Raw genomic sequence first — 16,114 nt, 5'->3', positions numbered from 1 at the left:
GAGAGCCATGTAAAGAAAGTTTCCCAGTTGCCACATTTAAAAGGTTAAAAAAACAAACAAACAAAAACTAGAAACTGATTTTAAGAACAGATCTTACTTATAATAGTGTATGTAAAATACTATAATTTTGACATGTAATCAATATAGAAAGTAACAAGATAGTTTACATTCTTTTTCTAGACAAGTCTCAGCATCTGATGTGCATTTGACCTACAGCACGTCTCAGCTAAGATCAGCCTCCTCCCCAGCACACCTAGCATCAGTGGCTGTGGCTACTCTATTGGACAGCAACTCCAGGGGTCCCATCAAGGGTCCTGGCTGAAAAGGGGGAGTAAGTGTCCATATTAACCCTTAAAGGATCTCTCTGAAACAAAGGCGGATTCACTTTTAAACGTCTGAAAACCGGCGGGCTGCACCTCCCTCCCTCCTTGGCTACAAGACAGCCCTCCTCCTTGCTGATCCCTTTATAGATGTAGGGAAGCAAGCCGGCACACAGCCAGGGCAGCCAGGCCAACAGGTATACTTTCCTGCTGTATGTGTGCAGTCCAACGAATTCCTCCTTCTCGAACAGGATGCAGAGGAGAGGGATCTTGTCCCCAGACTTGTCGGGGGCCCCATCCAGCCACTTGGACTTCAGCATGATGAAGAGTGACTCAGTGAAGTCCTCGATCCTCTTCTCCAACACCCTGCATTCCTCGTAGATTGAAGGCCACGTTGATGCGCGGCTGCTCGGCTACCTCCCCATGCAGCCCAAAGACAAAGAGCTGAGGGTCATAGAGCGTGGTGCCATACAGCTCCTCTGTATGTGGAGCTTCTAGAAGGTCTTGGCCGAGAGGCAGTCGATAATGGTGACAAGGCCCACGACCATGCGGTGAGTCTGGAAGTCACTCCACCCATTCTCGGGCGCATAGTGGTGCCTGTAGTTGATACAGAGTGCCCAGTGGGAGCTGCACGGGCTGATCTGGCTCACCAAGGAGATTCAGTTATATGTGCAAAAGAAATTCTCCTCTGAGATGATCCCCACGGGTTGGACCACCACTGGGAGAGTCTGGTGGTCCTCAGCACACTGCATGTAGTCAGGGATTCTCATATTGCAGGCCCTGCCAAGAGGGGAGAGGAGACCAAGGTATATACTGTGCTGTGGGCTGCGGGCCCCTGTGGGTTGCAGTGACCTGGTGTGTACCAGTCAGATTGCAGGGGAAGCCGAAGCAAATTGGGGGTACAGTTTGTCCTCAGAGTCTGTACATGGCTGCCATAGCTCAGATCACATTAAGCAGCTATTGGTCTAGGCTTCCAGCCCCTGCAGAAAAGGGTCATTTCTTGTTTTCTGTTTCCAAGCACATAGCCAGACCCTGATGCAAAGTCAGTGCTCAAAATTGCTGAATAAAATAATGAATAAAGGAACTGCTTCCCAATCCCTCAGAAGGATATAATGAAAAGAACCACAGTGGGATCAAAAGGTCTGGATTTCAACTCCAACTTATTTGAACTTCTAAGATGCAGAATAATGGATAATAAAACTTGTTTTGGGGAGGCAGATACATTCAGTGGTAGAGCACATGCTTAGCATGTACGAGGTCCTGGGTTCAATCCCCAGTACCTCATTTTAGAAAATGAAACAAATAAATAAACCTAATTACACCCCTCAAAAAATATTTTTAATTCAAAATTCAGAAAAAACACCTTGCAATTAACACAACATTGTAAACTTGACTGTACTTCAATTAAAAAAAACCTTGCCTTACAAGAATACATCTGGATTATGGAAGTTTGCAAATGTAAAATGCCTAGTGTACCACCTGCATAAAAAGGGGGGACTGTACAAATATACTATCCCTCCTTTATGAGCTACATTTCCTTTGGGGGGGTTATAACCTCTCAGAGCTAATTTTCTCAGATTAAATAAAAGAAAACATTACCTGATTCTCCATACTGCTGAAGAATCAGATAACCCTATGAAAGCATCTGACCCACAGAGGTTACTCAATAAATGTCTGTTGAATGAATGAATAAACAAGCAAAGTGAATGCTGCCCCTTGCCACAGACAATCATAATGGTACTGCCTGGAAATCCCAAGCCCACGTTCCACCCAACTCTACACTAATCATGTGGGTGATCTGGGCAGGCCTATGTGCTTCTCTAAACCCCAGTTAAATCATGAATAGAAATGAGGGCAATAACACAAACCTCAAAGGGTTAGTGAGTCAGTAATGAATTGTACCCCAACTTTGCAAGATGAAACCATTAAGGAAAATTGGTCAAAGAGTCCATAGGCCCTCTCCATATTATCTCTTACAACTACATGGGAATCTACATTACATCTCAAAATAAAAAGTCTAATTTTTAAAGACGCTATTGAGATTAAATGAGCTCACTGTCTCAAATAAGGAACACACAGTACAAATAGGACAATGCCCAGCCCATGAGATACACTCAGTTAACATTCCCACTGAACCCACTGGTCCCTCCAAATTCAGAGCATGAGAATGGGTCCTCGTGGCCAGAGGCCACTGCACCTGAAGCAAACAAAGCTAATGGTCCCCACTTCCAACAGCCACTGTCACCACCCTAGGTCTAATTTTGTATTTGTAATTTTTTTTCTTTTTATTAAATAGAAACCCCCAATTGCATAGCCTTCAGGTCACCAAAACCTGACCACAGAGATCATGATGGCAGCCCTTCTTGATGAAACAATAATATGAAAAACCATTTCCACAAGACCTCTGTGTAAATCTACTAGGGAACATCATCCTGGACTGAGAGGAAGAGGACTGGGGAGGAGGGGGCAATCTGGGGCACACAGATCCATGGGCCACCTGTCCCACAATGGACTTTAGACTCAACCCTCACCCTCCAGGAACTTCAAAATACACACACACAGAGTGCTATGGACAAGATTTTTTTTTTTAAGAAATCCCTGACTCCGTAGCAGGTATAGATTCTACCGAGACACAAATGGCTCATGTGTATAATGTTTCACAAAAACCCTAAAATATTATCACCCCAACTTGACACATTAAGAAACTGAGGGACAGAGGTTTATCACATTGTGCAAGATTAGAGAGAGGCCACGTCAGACACCGTATTTAAACCCAAGCCCCTGCTCCAGTGCTCACACTACAAAGTGTGACATACTGCCCCTTTCCTGCCCTCTCCCTGCAATAAATCTCTGAAGAGTCTTTTCTGTTCCACCTGGAATCACAAACACACCAATTTTCCACAAAGAGCTATGTCACTCCTTGGAGGACGTATCAAAATCTAAAGATTTGGGATGGGAGGAGAGATTTGTATTTTCTTTTTCTCAAAGGAAACATAGCTTTAAAAGAAACTGAAAAGCACTTATCTAGTCTAAGCCCTCATTGTGCAGAGAAGGAAACGGAGGTTCAGAAGAGATGAGGAAAGGGCCTTATTAACAAATATTGCCTCAGTGCAGCACCAAGCCAGACCTGGGCACTGCTGGGGGAGGATCTGGGAGGCCCAGGAGAATGAGTGTTAGAAAAAGGAAAGAGAAGAATCATACAAGGCCCTGTCTCTACATCACCATATCATGAAGTTCCACCTAATTACCCAGTATGGGTGCAGCCAACATTAAGGTGGGCAAAACAGGTTATATAAACCTGGAAGTCTCAACCATAGTGGAAATTCCAACACTTACTGTACATTTTTCCCAGTTCAAGCATCAGCTCAGTGGGCGCTCTGTACCAGGGACTACACAAGGCCTGGAGTTCTCCCAAATACAAACCTCTATTACTACGTGTGCAAACCACATACAGGCCCACCAGAAGGAAAACGTCCACAGATAAGATGGAATTACTGAAACTGAAAGCAGCCAACCAGCATATATTACTAGGAAAAACGGTGCTGCTAAAAATGGACTCATGGACATAGAAAGCACACTGTGGTTAGCAGGCAGGAAAGGGGGGATTAACAGATACACATTAATAAAAATAAAATAAATGACAAGGACCTACTATATAGCACAGGGAAGTATATTCAAGTTCCTGTATTGAGTTGTACTAAAAGCAATCTAAAACATAAGTATATACATATGCATATGTTTATAACTGAATCTCTGCTGTACACCTGTAACTAACATTGTAAATTGACTACACGTCAATAAAAAATAATTTAAAAAAACTAAGTAAAAATAAAAGCAACGCCATTAAGAAAAAATAAAAGAACACTGTAATCCCCTTAGCTGTAGGTGGTGGAGAATTCTGGTTGCAAGCACCAAGTCCACTGAATCACTCCAGCACTGACTGTCACTCTTTCTGACCATCAGAGAGTCACTTGGCTTCACTGAGGTTACTTTTCTCTTCTGTGAAAGGCTACAGCTGCAACTAGCGATGTATAGAATCTCATCATTCAGAAGCCCAACAATTAGTGAGGACTTCCCATGGTCCAGGCTCTGGACAGATGTAAAGATAGAGTCCCAGATATATTCATGGGTAGAAGAATTTACGCCATAAAGACATAATTCTTCCTCTTTTGATAGACAGATTCAATGCAGTTCTGATTAGAATTCCTACAAGATTTTTCATGGAATGTAACAAGTTAATTTATGGTCAGGAACAGCCAAGAAACTTCTTTAGAACCACCACTGGGGAGGAGTGGATAGGTCATTCATTTCCACTGTTCTTTCTGAAGTGATGAAAACGTTCTGGAATAATAATGCTTGCACCACTGTGAATATGCTAAAAGCTGCTGAATTGTACCATTTAAATGGGTGGATTTCATGGTGTGTGAACAATATCACAATAAATTTTTTATATGAAAAAATATTTCTTGACAATTATTTTTCCCTCTATACAACTAGACTGCCCCACAATTTAAGAAAAACAAAAAACCAAAACAAACCAAACTGTGCCAGGGGCTCTTTAGGACTGCAATATCCCTAGGTCTCCAACGACTCTGGTGGTGCTGTTCCTGTTAAAACACACTAGCTGGGCTGGGCTAGTTAGGGACTGTAACTATCTTTTTAAAATCGACGGTCACACCTTTCACCCTGGGAGAGGGAAGCCTGGAGTATGTCAAAGCCTCATGCCTTCAGCTCATTTTTAACTGAACCAAGCCCTGCTTTCAACACTGTAATCCCTCTCACTATAAAAACACGTGACATCTTCAAGCACTGCCATCATAACACCTGAAAGTGTTCAAGGTACTTACCTGGGGCAGAAACGCTGAGGGAGGAAATGGAAGCTCGCTCAGCACTGACGCTCCCTTTTCCCAACTCCACCAGAAGCTGGGCTTTACAGCCGGAAGCTCTCAGCACGGGGAGCAGCGCCCACGCCGCTGAGCTGGACCTCAGGGAGCGGGAAAGGGAGAGGAAGGCATCCCCGGGGTCCAGGGATAGGGAAAGCGGGGGGGGGTGACGCGGGCTGCAGCCCCGCTCGGAGCCCAGCCCCAGCCCCAGCCACCCGCCCCAGTCTGGGTCCGAAGACCCCGCCCGCCCGGGACACAGCCCGCCCAGGGGCGGGGACGTGTCGGCTGCCGAGGAGAGGAAGCCCCGGAGGAGAGGACTCACGGGCGGGAGAGAGGAAGGGACTCCAGCCGCGGACTGAGGGGAGCCCGGCTGGGGCGAGAGGCGGCAGGTGCACACCTGGCCCTGGACAGGTGTGGCCGGGGCGCCGGGGCAGGTGGCGCGGGCAGAGGGGCCTGGCTCGAGCTATTCAGCTGAACACACGCTGACTCCCGCCCTCGCAGGCTGTGACACGCGGACCGCCCTCACGCAGCCGCCTGACACATTTCCCGTGAGCCCCCCATCTTGCACTTCCACTGCCGGAGTCCCCGGCTCCGGACAGGACCCAAAGGCGTATTGGGCGACATAGCTGAGCAGCCTTTGGGCCGATCCCCGGCTCGGAGCTGGAGCTTCCAACCCACGGTCCAGCTGGCACTGACTGTGCATGCGCAGGAGGGCCAGCGATCCTCTGGGTTCTTCGAGAGAAGTTGGGGAAGCGAGAGAGGGAGAAGATGGGAGGAGTAGAGGAGGAGGAAAAGTGGAGGGAGACAGACAGACAGAAGGATCAGAGAGAAGGGAGGGATCTGGAAGTGGGAGGGGAGTAACAGAGATGGAGAGAAAAAGCTTTACCTCTGGGAGCACCCCGAAGGAGGCCGCAGTCCTCACTCTGCACCCTTCTCTAACCCTTCAAGTCCCGCAGCTCAAAATTTACCTCCCTAGTCCAGCCCTCCAGCCGAGGCCTCTGCAGAACCCCTACGGGGATCACACCCGTTGCTCCCACATGGAGCTGGGTTTCCTGGTGCTCCGGGAACCAAGCACCCGCAAGTGTTGTCGCTCAGAACTACCTTGGGAAGAGTACATATTCCCCTTTTACACGCTGGGAAACATGCAGGCACGATCTCTGCCTTAGCTCCACTGTCCCAGGTTTTGTGCTGGCGGGGAGCGGGAGGTACAAGATCAGGGCCCCAGAGGGAGCAGACTGCCTGAGTGTTGGTGCATAGTCCCCATCCCTCCTGAGTAAACCACACCCCACCCTAGTGGAACCATCAAGGGCTCACAGTAGGTCCCTGGGTGTGGGAGAGCTGTCCTCAGATCCAGTGCCCAGCTTTCTAAGTACATAGGAGTGTTACCGAGTCCAAATTCATTCTCCTCAGTGAAGGACAGGCCAATAATTTGGGAGACCAGGTTTTGGGGCATGGAATAGCAAGTTTCTGTAGACCTAGAGGGCAAACTAATGTCCTGGAAAACCATCTCCCCAAGTCAGAATTCAGGCTCCTTTCCTACGTGCTTGGTTGTTGCAAACTTCTTGGTGTAGGAATTCTTTGTTGTTAGAATCCTTTATTCTTGCAGCTATCTGCCTGCATCAAATCTCTGTAAACCTCCAACAAAACAAAAGTTATTTCCTTTTCTGCAACTTGTTATCTTTTTATGAATGAAAAAGTATTAAATATCCTTAAGTGTCAGAGCCTTCAGAATAGGCTCTCCTGTATATTTCAGGCTCTAAGCAACATTGTTTTACAAGCAAAATGAAGCCTAGGAGACAGAGCACAGGGTTAAAGTCAAACAACAAATCTAATATGGAGTCAGATTTGTTCTTTTCTATTACCGGGGCAGAAGCCACTTGAGGATTTAAATCCCTTTAAGTTAAAAATAAGTAAAACTTTAAAGGAATTTACATACATGGGTGGGAATGTGCATAGCATATCTGGAAAAGCACACAAAGATAGTAAACAGTGGCATTTCCAGGGAGGGCTGAAAGAACAGAGAATGAGGGAAAACTTCTTTCACTTGTGTATTTTTGTGCTCTGTTTGAATATTTTTTTTTTAACCATATGCTTGTATTTCTTTTTCAGGTAAAAAAAAGTGTAATGGAGCAAAGGAGTTACTAGCTCAGCAAATACAGCATCCATGGAATCACTGAGCCATCAATTTTGATTTAAGCCAGGAAGCATTTATTGACTTTCTCCTATGTGCCCAGTGCTGTTTTAAGACTATTAGTATTATTATTATTAATATTATTATTATTATTATTATTATTATTATTATTATTATTATTATTATTATTGTATAAAATAATAACATGCTATCCCTCACCCCTGCCCAGGGCTGCTGGAAAACCAACTGAGTTTTTCTTGAGTTGTTTTCCAAGGAGTAGAGATGAGTTATGAACAGAGCACATCTTCAGGGCAAAACAGGAGGAGTGGTTTTCCAGCAGGCCAGACAGATATGAAGGGTTTTCAGTAGAGGGGTCCAGAGGCTGAGAGAGAAAGCCTCCAGGACCCTACAAAAAGCTGCACAAAGTGCCTTCTCCATGGCACTACTGAAATAGGAAAGAAAAAATCTGACTCCATATTAGATCTGTTCCTTTGACTTTAATCCTGTGCTCTGTTTCCTAGGTTTAGTCTTGTTGGTTCTGCACCTTTTGTAAAACAATGATGTCTAGAGCCTGAAATATACAGGAGACCCTATTCTCAAGGCTGTGACTTTGAAGGATATTAACACTTTTCCATTCATATAAAGATAACAAGTTACAGAATAGAAAATAACATTTGTTTGTTGGAGGTTTACACGGATCTGACCCAGGTGAAGAGCTGCAAGAACAAAGGATTCTAACAACAAAGAATTCATACACCAAGTTTGCAACAACCAAGCATTCCCACTTCCCTTTTTTAATATAAAAAGAGCCTGAATTCTGACTTAGGGGGATGATTCTCCAGGACATTATTCTACCATTTTCTCATCTGGCTTTCCAAATTAAAGTCGCTATTTCTTGCCCCAAAACCTGGTCTCCCAATTTACTGGCCTTTAATGCACGAGCAGAACAAGTCCGGACTCGGAAACACAAACATACATTGAAAGTACCCATTTGGTATATTAAATGACCTACTTCCTCTCGTCTTCCTGATGTTTTCTTCTCTTGACCACTCCTGCTATGTTTATGAAAAACCTGTCATGTGGACACATTTCCATCTCTAGCCACTACCCTTCCAGGTAAGAACTGATGCCAAGAAAGCAGTGGAAGTCGCTAAGAGGCATTACCGGCAAGAAAAGAGCAGAAGTGGGTCCTGGCTGATGTTCAGGGGCAGGCTGGGACACCTGACAAGATGTCATAAGTACGGATAGACAGCTGGGCACCAAAGGAGAAGCTTCTAAGCTTCCATGAGGGACTTGTTGGATAGGAAGGAAAAGTCCCAGACTATAGCTCTGATCCCACCACAAGCTTCCTGGGCGAGACTGGGCAACTCATTTAAGTTCTCTAGGCCCGTGCTGTCCACCATGGGAGCCACCAGCCATATGCAGGATTATGAAGTTATTCTGTAGCCAGACAGAATTATAAATAAACATTTTATTGCAAAGGCTCAACAGGTATAATGTTTAAAAACATTATTGGTTATCTTGCCCTAACGAGTTATTTTTGTATATCTAGCAATCTGTGGTTTGTAATGCCTGTGACTAATGATTCCCTTACAGTGAGGTATTTTGAAATTATAAGTTACTGGGCACAGTACCCTCATATCACAATTGAAAAATAAAAACTGATCCACATAAGCAAGGTGATCTGACTTAGTAGTTATGAGCAGAGGCTCTGGGGTCAGTCTGCCGGAGTATAAATTCTCACTTTGCTTCCAGGGGGTTCTGTGTGAATCTTGGACAAATTATTATTGTTGTTTTTGTTTTTGTTGTTGTTGTTGTTGTTGTTGTTGTTGTTGTTGTTTGTGCCTCTTTTTCCTTACCTTTTAAGTAGCGAGGAATATGTAGACTCTATCCCCTACTGTGTTGGCAGGATTAAATGAGTAAACGTCTGTGCTGCCCACTTCCCTGGGTTTCAGCATTCTCCAGGCAATCAGTGTCAAACTCAGAGGCATTCTCCACTGTCTTCATCAGTCTGGGATGCTGTAACAAATTACCATGGGTCGGGTGGCTTAAACAACAAGCATATTCTTTAAGTTTTGGAGGCTGAGGTCAATGTATCTGGGAGAGGATAGCCTTCATGGCTTGAAGATGGCTGTCTTCCCACTATCTTCATGGGCCAGAGAGCAGAGAGAAGCAAGCACTCTGGGGCCCTTTATAAGGGCACAAATCCCATTCATGAGGGCTCTAATCTCATGAACTCATTTTATCCTACTAATCACCTACCAAAGGCCCCGCCTCCCAATACCATCACTCTGGGAGATGGGGTTTCAACATATGGATTTTGAGGGGATGAAAACATTCAGTCCACACATCGGCTAAATCTCCCCAACATGCAGTCATCAAACCTGTAGCTGATTTCAAAGTAATGTTTACATCTGTCTGCCCATTTCCATTCCTACATCCACTAACAGTGAAGCCCTGTTAGATTTTATTCCTTATTTTTCTGGTAGAGATTTAATTGATTCCTCTACTCCAATGCTGTCCTCACTCCAGTCTGCTTAACAGCCCTGCCATGTAGGCCTTCCTTAAAACAACTTCCCACTTCACCTGGTTGTTTTTTAGATGAAAATGTCAGAATCCTCTCCACACCTCATCCTAGACCTTTAATCCCTTATACTATGGCACACTACGTTATTTTTCTATTACCACTGTAACAAATTTCCATAAGCTTAATAGCTTAAACCAGCACAGATTTATCACCTTATGGCTGTGAAGGTCAGAGATCCAACACAGTTCTCATTGGGCTAAATTCAAGGTACCAGCAGGGTTCCTTCCTTCTAGAGGATCTACAAGAGAATGTTTCCTTGTTTTTGTTTTTGTTTTTTCCCAGTTTCCAGAGGTCACCCACCTTCCTTAGCTTGTGCCCCACGACTTCCTCCATTTTCATGACAAGCAGCCTTTCTGAAAACTGCTCCATGGCTACACCTCCCTCTGATTTTAAACTCAGTTGGGAAATGTCCTCCATTTTAAGGACCCCTGTGATTACACTGGGCCCACCTGGACAATCCAGGCTACTCACCCTATTGTCTCATCTCAGGATCCCCTTGTCCCATCCCACTCAGGCATTATGTATGTGGCTGTGACACTCACCTTTTGTAACATTTCTCCTCATGAGCAATTTAAGGTTCAAGGCAGTTATGAATGACCTTTTGTTTTTCTTCCTTAGTCTTTCTACATTCAGTATGTGTGGTGAGATTATATGAATCCTTTGTATTTGTGGCCCTCCACTAATCTTTAATAATGTATCATGGGTTTAAAAAGCAAATAGACAATTTAGAAGACAGAAATCCTCTAAGATATTTCTCCTAAAATATCTGTCATCCCTTTTGCCATGTACAGTAACATGTCACAGGTGGCTACCCTGTGGCAGGGGAGGAACATGATTCTGCCACCACACTCCCCTCATTCACACCAATGGGTTGATCACCTAACCAAGGATCTATGCTCCCCGCTTTGCTCACTTCCTCCTCATTTCCATTGACTATCCTGTTCCCACTGCTTCCTTCATTCACCACATCAGGATTTCATGACCACATTCTTCTCTAAATAAAATGGATATCTTGGATCTAATGTTTGACAACTGTTCTTATTGTATATGCACACACTGACCTACACATAACCCCACCCATCTCTTTATTTTCCTAGAATCTTCCAGAGGAATCAGTTCCATGATGATGATGATGATACTGACAGTGATGACAGGGGCCTCTCAAAGATTCTGATAAAGAGGGAATCAATAAAAGGAGGGAATCATTACAAAATTGCCCCAGAAACAGGCTTAAAAGTAAATAAATGCTATAGTGTTTAATGAAATTGACTAATATTTAACTAATATTAAAACTTGATAACACTGAATTTAAACTTTTAACGGGAATTTTCATTCACCACTAACCAAGATTCAACTCTAGGACCAAAATCTAAGAATTTCTATCTTCTAACAAATTGTCCACTAGACTTTTAAACACGTGATCCTTTAAAAAAGATTAGTGCTGGGCTGAAAATAAGCAGGATTCATAGAATCTCACCAGACAGAGTGAATGTGGAAAGACTAAGAAACAAAAACAAATAGCCATTCATAACTTCTTGAAGCTTATGTTGCTTACAGGAGAAAATGTTAGCCAAGGTGAGTGTCACATCAACATGACACCTGAGTGGGATGGGGAAGCTGATCTTCCTCATCAGACATTTATGCTGATTTGTTAAATGCCAACACAGTTTCCTCGTTGGATTTTCTTCTAATAAGTATGTAAGAGTTTAGGCTCTACCAAAAACAGACTAAACATTTTCCCCTGCTGTCAGGTCTCTGGACTGAATGTCCCCACAAGAAGGGCATGATTATGTTACATAGGGAAGTCTTCCTGAGAAGCAACAGGCTTTTCGAGGGCAGAACTGCAGGGCCCCCCATGGAGGGCTGGAGGAGGGCTAGAGGGGACACTGGAAATACAACAGGAGTGAGTTCAGATACTGCTGCTCAGGTCGCCAAAGACAGCATTGCTATCTCTAAGGATATGACATTCTCCCAAAATTTCCACGAGTGAAGGGGCCTGTGAACACTAAGCAGGTTGTCAAGACACAGCAGCACATAATTTGCATCACAACTCAATTAAAGAATGTTTCTATATTTGGAAAATAATTAGCCCATTGTTCTTTGAAACTGCAGCAGTAGCAATAGAAATAAAAAAGACTGAGCCGTTTTGGAGACAGCAATCAATAAACAATTCTAAATCTACAGGATTCAATGACAATATGCAACCAATGAACTAGATTTGTGCTGCAGATACCTCTTACTGCAGGGCTGACTCCTGCAAAGCATAGAACTAGTTTTCTCAGCAGACAGAAGGAACCAAATCAAGATTCCTAATCTTGAGAGGTTTACTATATGTCAGGAAAGGTCAGAGAAGTACATACAGCCAAATATGAATAAATGTAATCAAATATTATGAAATGTGAATGGAGCACAGACGAAAGAGAAATTTCTTTCACCTGATATCTGGAGAGACTTCTTCAGAAAATGTGGCTTTGGAGATGGCCAAAGACATCAGTGGAATTTTGGCAGAACAGAATGTAAGGAATTTAAAAACTAATTCTAAAATTCCTATAAAAATGCAAAGGATCCCAAATATTCAAAATAATTTTGAACAACAAAAACAAAGTTGGAAGGCTTGCACTATCTGATTTTCAGCCTTTTTTTTTTTTTATAAAGCTACAGTAATCAGAAAGTATGGTGTTGGTGTAAAACAGGAAAATAGAATACTGGAACAGAATATGATGTTCAGAATTAAACCAACACTTATATAGACAATTGATTCTCAAAAAGGATGCAGTGGAGAAAAGATCTTTTCAACAAATAGTGCTGGAACAATTAGATAGTGATATGCAAAAAAAAAAAAAAAGAACTTTGATCCACACCTCACAAAATATACAAAAATTAACTCAAAGTGGATCATAGATATTAATAGGAAATCTAAAACTATAAAACAGCCAGGAGACAAAGCATAGGCTCAAGCTTTATGACCTTGGGTTTGGCAAATATTTCTTTGCTATGACACCAAAAGTATAATCTATTTTAAAAAAGAAACTGATAGTGTGAACTTTACCAAAATGAAGACTCTTCAAAGCTCTTCTAAACACTGCTAAGCAAATGAAAAGACAAGCCATAGACAGAAGCTATTTTCAGATCATATATCTGATAAAGGTCTCTCTTTTTATCTGATCCAGAATAAAAAGGTTTTAAAACTCAATAATAATGCAAACACCTGAGTGAATGAATGAGGCCAGAAAACACAATTCACCAAAGATATCCAGATGGATAATAAGCATATGAAAAGATGCTGATTAAAGATGCCATTAGTCATTAGAGAAATGCTTTTGAAAACCACAGTGAGATACTAGTACACATATATACTAGAATGTATATGATTAGAAAGACCGACCTTACAAATTGCTGGCAAGGAAGTAGAGCAACCAGAAATGATACAAACCACGAGGAATTTACAATAGCACAACCATTTTGGAAAACTGTTTAACAGTTTCTTTAAGAAAGGTAAAAACCTATCTACCATATAACCCAGATATTCCTCATCTGGTGTTTTAGAAAAGAAAAGCATATGTCCATATAAAGACTTGTAACCAAATATTCACTGCAATTTTATTTATAATAGCTCAAGCTGTAAATAACCCATGCTGCCATCAAGAAGTAAATGGAGAAAAAAATGATGGTCTATCCAAACACTGCTCACAATAAACTATTCAGGAAAAACTCAGCACTAAACAATACTCTGCTATAAGAAAAATAAGCTATTAATACAGCAATACAGATGACTCTCAAAATAATTACACTGAATGAAAGAAGTCAGACAACATGGAGTAGATACTGCATGAATCCATTCATACAAGTATCTTGAAAATGCAAACCAATATGTTTGATAGAAAGCAGATCAATGGTTTCCAGGGGAAGAGATGGGGAGGGAGGGAGGGACAACAAAAGGCAGGAGAAAAGTTTGTGGGTGACGTGTATGTTCACTTTCTTGAGTGTGGTCATGGTTTCTTGGGGATATACTTATGTCAAAACGTATTATGTTGTACACTTTAAATGTGTGAAAATTATTTTGCCAAGTATACCTGAAAGCTGTTTTAAGAAAAAAAGGCACTTCAGTCCTGACCCACCTCAGCGCCTGATTGGAGTGAGATGATCAGTCCCTCACCCTGTCTGCCTAACGGGAAGGTAGAAAACCTCTCACAGAAGATAAGATATGGATTTTTCATTTGCAATGTCTGCCATGTAATAAAGAAATTCTAGACATGCAGCATGTCAAGACTATATGACGGATAATATAAGAATAAGAAACATTAGACAATAGATGCAAATCCCCAGGTGATGTAGGCATCAAAGTTACCAATAAAGGCTATAAAATACTTTCAATAGATTCAAGAAAATAAGGAAATGATGGGAGAGTAGATAACAGGGTCAAGACTTTCACCAGAGAAATATACTGGAATGTATTTTTAAGAAAAATCAAACAGATAACTCTAGAACTGAAGCTTTCAGCTCTGGAAACAGGTAAACAGAGTTAATTAGGATCCCTTTTAAGTAAAACTTTAAGTAATGCCGGATAAAATACAACAACAAAAGTAACACAGAGCTAACTATGGAGAGAGAAGTTCCCAGGTGACAAAACAAAGAGGACACTTAAGGCCAGAATGGTCATCTTGTAAGCTGATGCTACTGCACCCTGGAGGGAAGGGGTTTTAATTTGCACATAAATAGGGATACAATGTCCATTTAGGAAAAAGGGCCCATACCAGATGTAGAAGAGTCTTCCTTTATAGAAACCTCTGCATGAGAAGTATTGGAAGACTTGCCTCTTCACTGAAAGGGAGACTGAAAGTTCTCCACGTGTGCACACAGTAAAGGAGTTAAAGAACCAGTTCTCTAGGAAAAAACGAAGTCTCCCTTAAAAAAATCTAATCTCCACACCCCTGCTTTATATTAATGTGGACTCCAAATTGATACTCCACTTTTAATTCAGGAATTCCCAAAGCAAAAATTATAATAATTCAATGTTGATCATATCACCTGGAGCCTTAGGATAAGCAACACAAAATTGTTCTCTAGGGAAACTTTAAAAACCAGGATGTAAGGGACAATCATAGGAAAAAAATTGTACTACTATAGAGAAGATCCCACAACTCTGCACACACACAGACACACAACTAAAAACAGAAGGAAATGAGTGCCACAGGGAAGAAAGAGCTAACCGTAAAACACAGGATGATTAATATTCCAGAGCCTAAAATTATGAAACAATCTAATAGAGAGCATAAAATAAGTATGACTCCATCATTAAAAGATAAAATGAATCACATATAACATAATGAAAAATCAGGACATCATGAAAAAGAAAACAGATCAATTTTTTAAAGAACTAAACAGAACTTATGGAGACAAAATACAAATATCATTTGGCATATAAAATTCAATGTATGGGTTAAGTAACATTTTAATCTTCAATAACTAGGGTGTTCATTAAATTTCAAAATTAATCTCTAAAGTAATTGTTTAAAAAGAGAATAAAAGTAAAGAAGTCAAAATGAACAATGCAAAATAGGCCGGTCACTATTCTAAGTTCTTCATATATTTTATCACCTAATGCTCACAGTCTTTGAGGTGGATAGTACAGCTTTTTGTATATGAAGAAAGTGAGTCTCAAAGGGATTACATATCCTGGTTACATGGTTAGCAAGGGAGGGAACCATGCCCAGATAGACTGTCTCTAGAAGCCATGCTCTTAACCGTGACTGTGAGGTATATAACAGGCAGGAGAAAAGCAGAGCAAAGCAAATAGAAATCACAAAACAAGATGCCAGAAATAAAACATCATCACTAATCACAATTTATTTAGATGAAATAAATAATGAGTTAAAAGGTTTACAGATTTCATTTGTTTACCTGAAACAAAGCAAAATTAAAACTTAAAACTGGTTGAAAGCTTAGAAGAATAACAGAAAGAGGTCAAAAGTTAGAGCCAGAAAAAGAGACACCTGAGAAATACTAATCAATGGAAAGGGAATCACTCAAGCCTCCCTCAGGTTCATCGTTACTTGAAACCCACCTTGGCATGAAACTTACGAGCTCTGTGCCTGAGCGAAACACTCAATCCCCAAGAAACTTCCTTCACTCACCTGTGAATGTAAATAAAGATCCCTCCCTGCATCTGGCCAATTTGTATTGACTGCTGTGC

General features: G+C 41.9%; 1 long non-coding RNA gene across 1 annotated transcript in view; it reads right to left on the bottom strand.

The window, feature by feature from the left end:
* Window positions 1–5,768, bottom strand: part of LOC141575444 (uncharacterized) — a 62,307-nt gene extending 56,539 nt beyond the window's left edge. The window contains exon 1 of the long non-coding RNA XR_012503032.1: window positions 5,168–5,768. This is a non-coding gene — a long non-coding RNA (uncharacterized LOC141575444). The remainder of the gene's footprint in view (window positions 1–5,167) is intronic.
* Window positions 5,769–16,114: the final 10,346 nt, after the last annotated feature.

The sequence above is a fragment of the Camelus bactrianus genome, chromosome 28, assembly GCF_048773025.1.
Source record: "Camelus bactrianus isolate YW-2024 breed Bactrian camel chromosome 28, ASM4877302v1, whole genome shotgun sequence".
Classification (NCBI taxonomy): domain Eukaryota; kingdom Metazoa; phylum Chordata; class Mammalia; order Artiodactyla; family Camelidae; genus Camelus; species Camelus bactrianus.
This window is presented reverse-complemented; position numbering and strand designations above follow the sequence as displayed.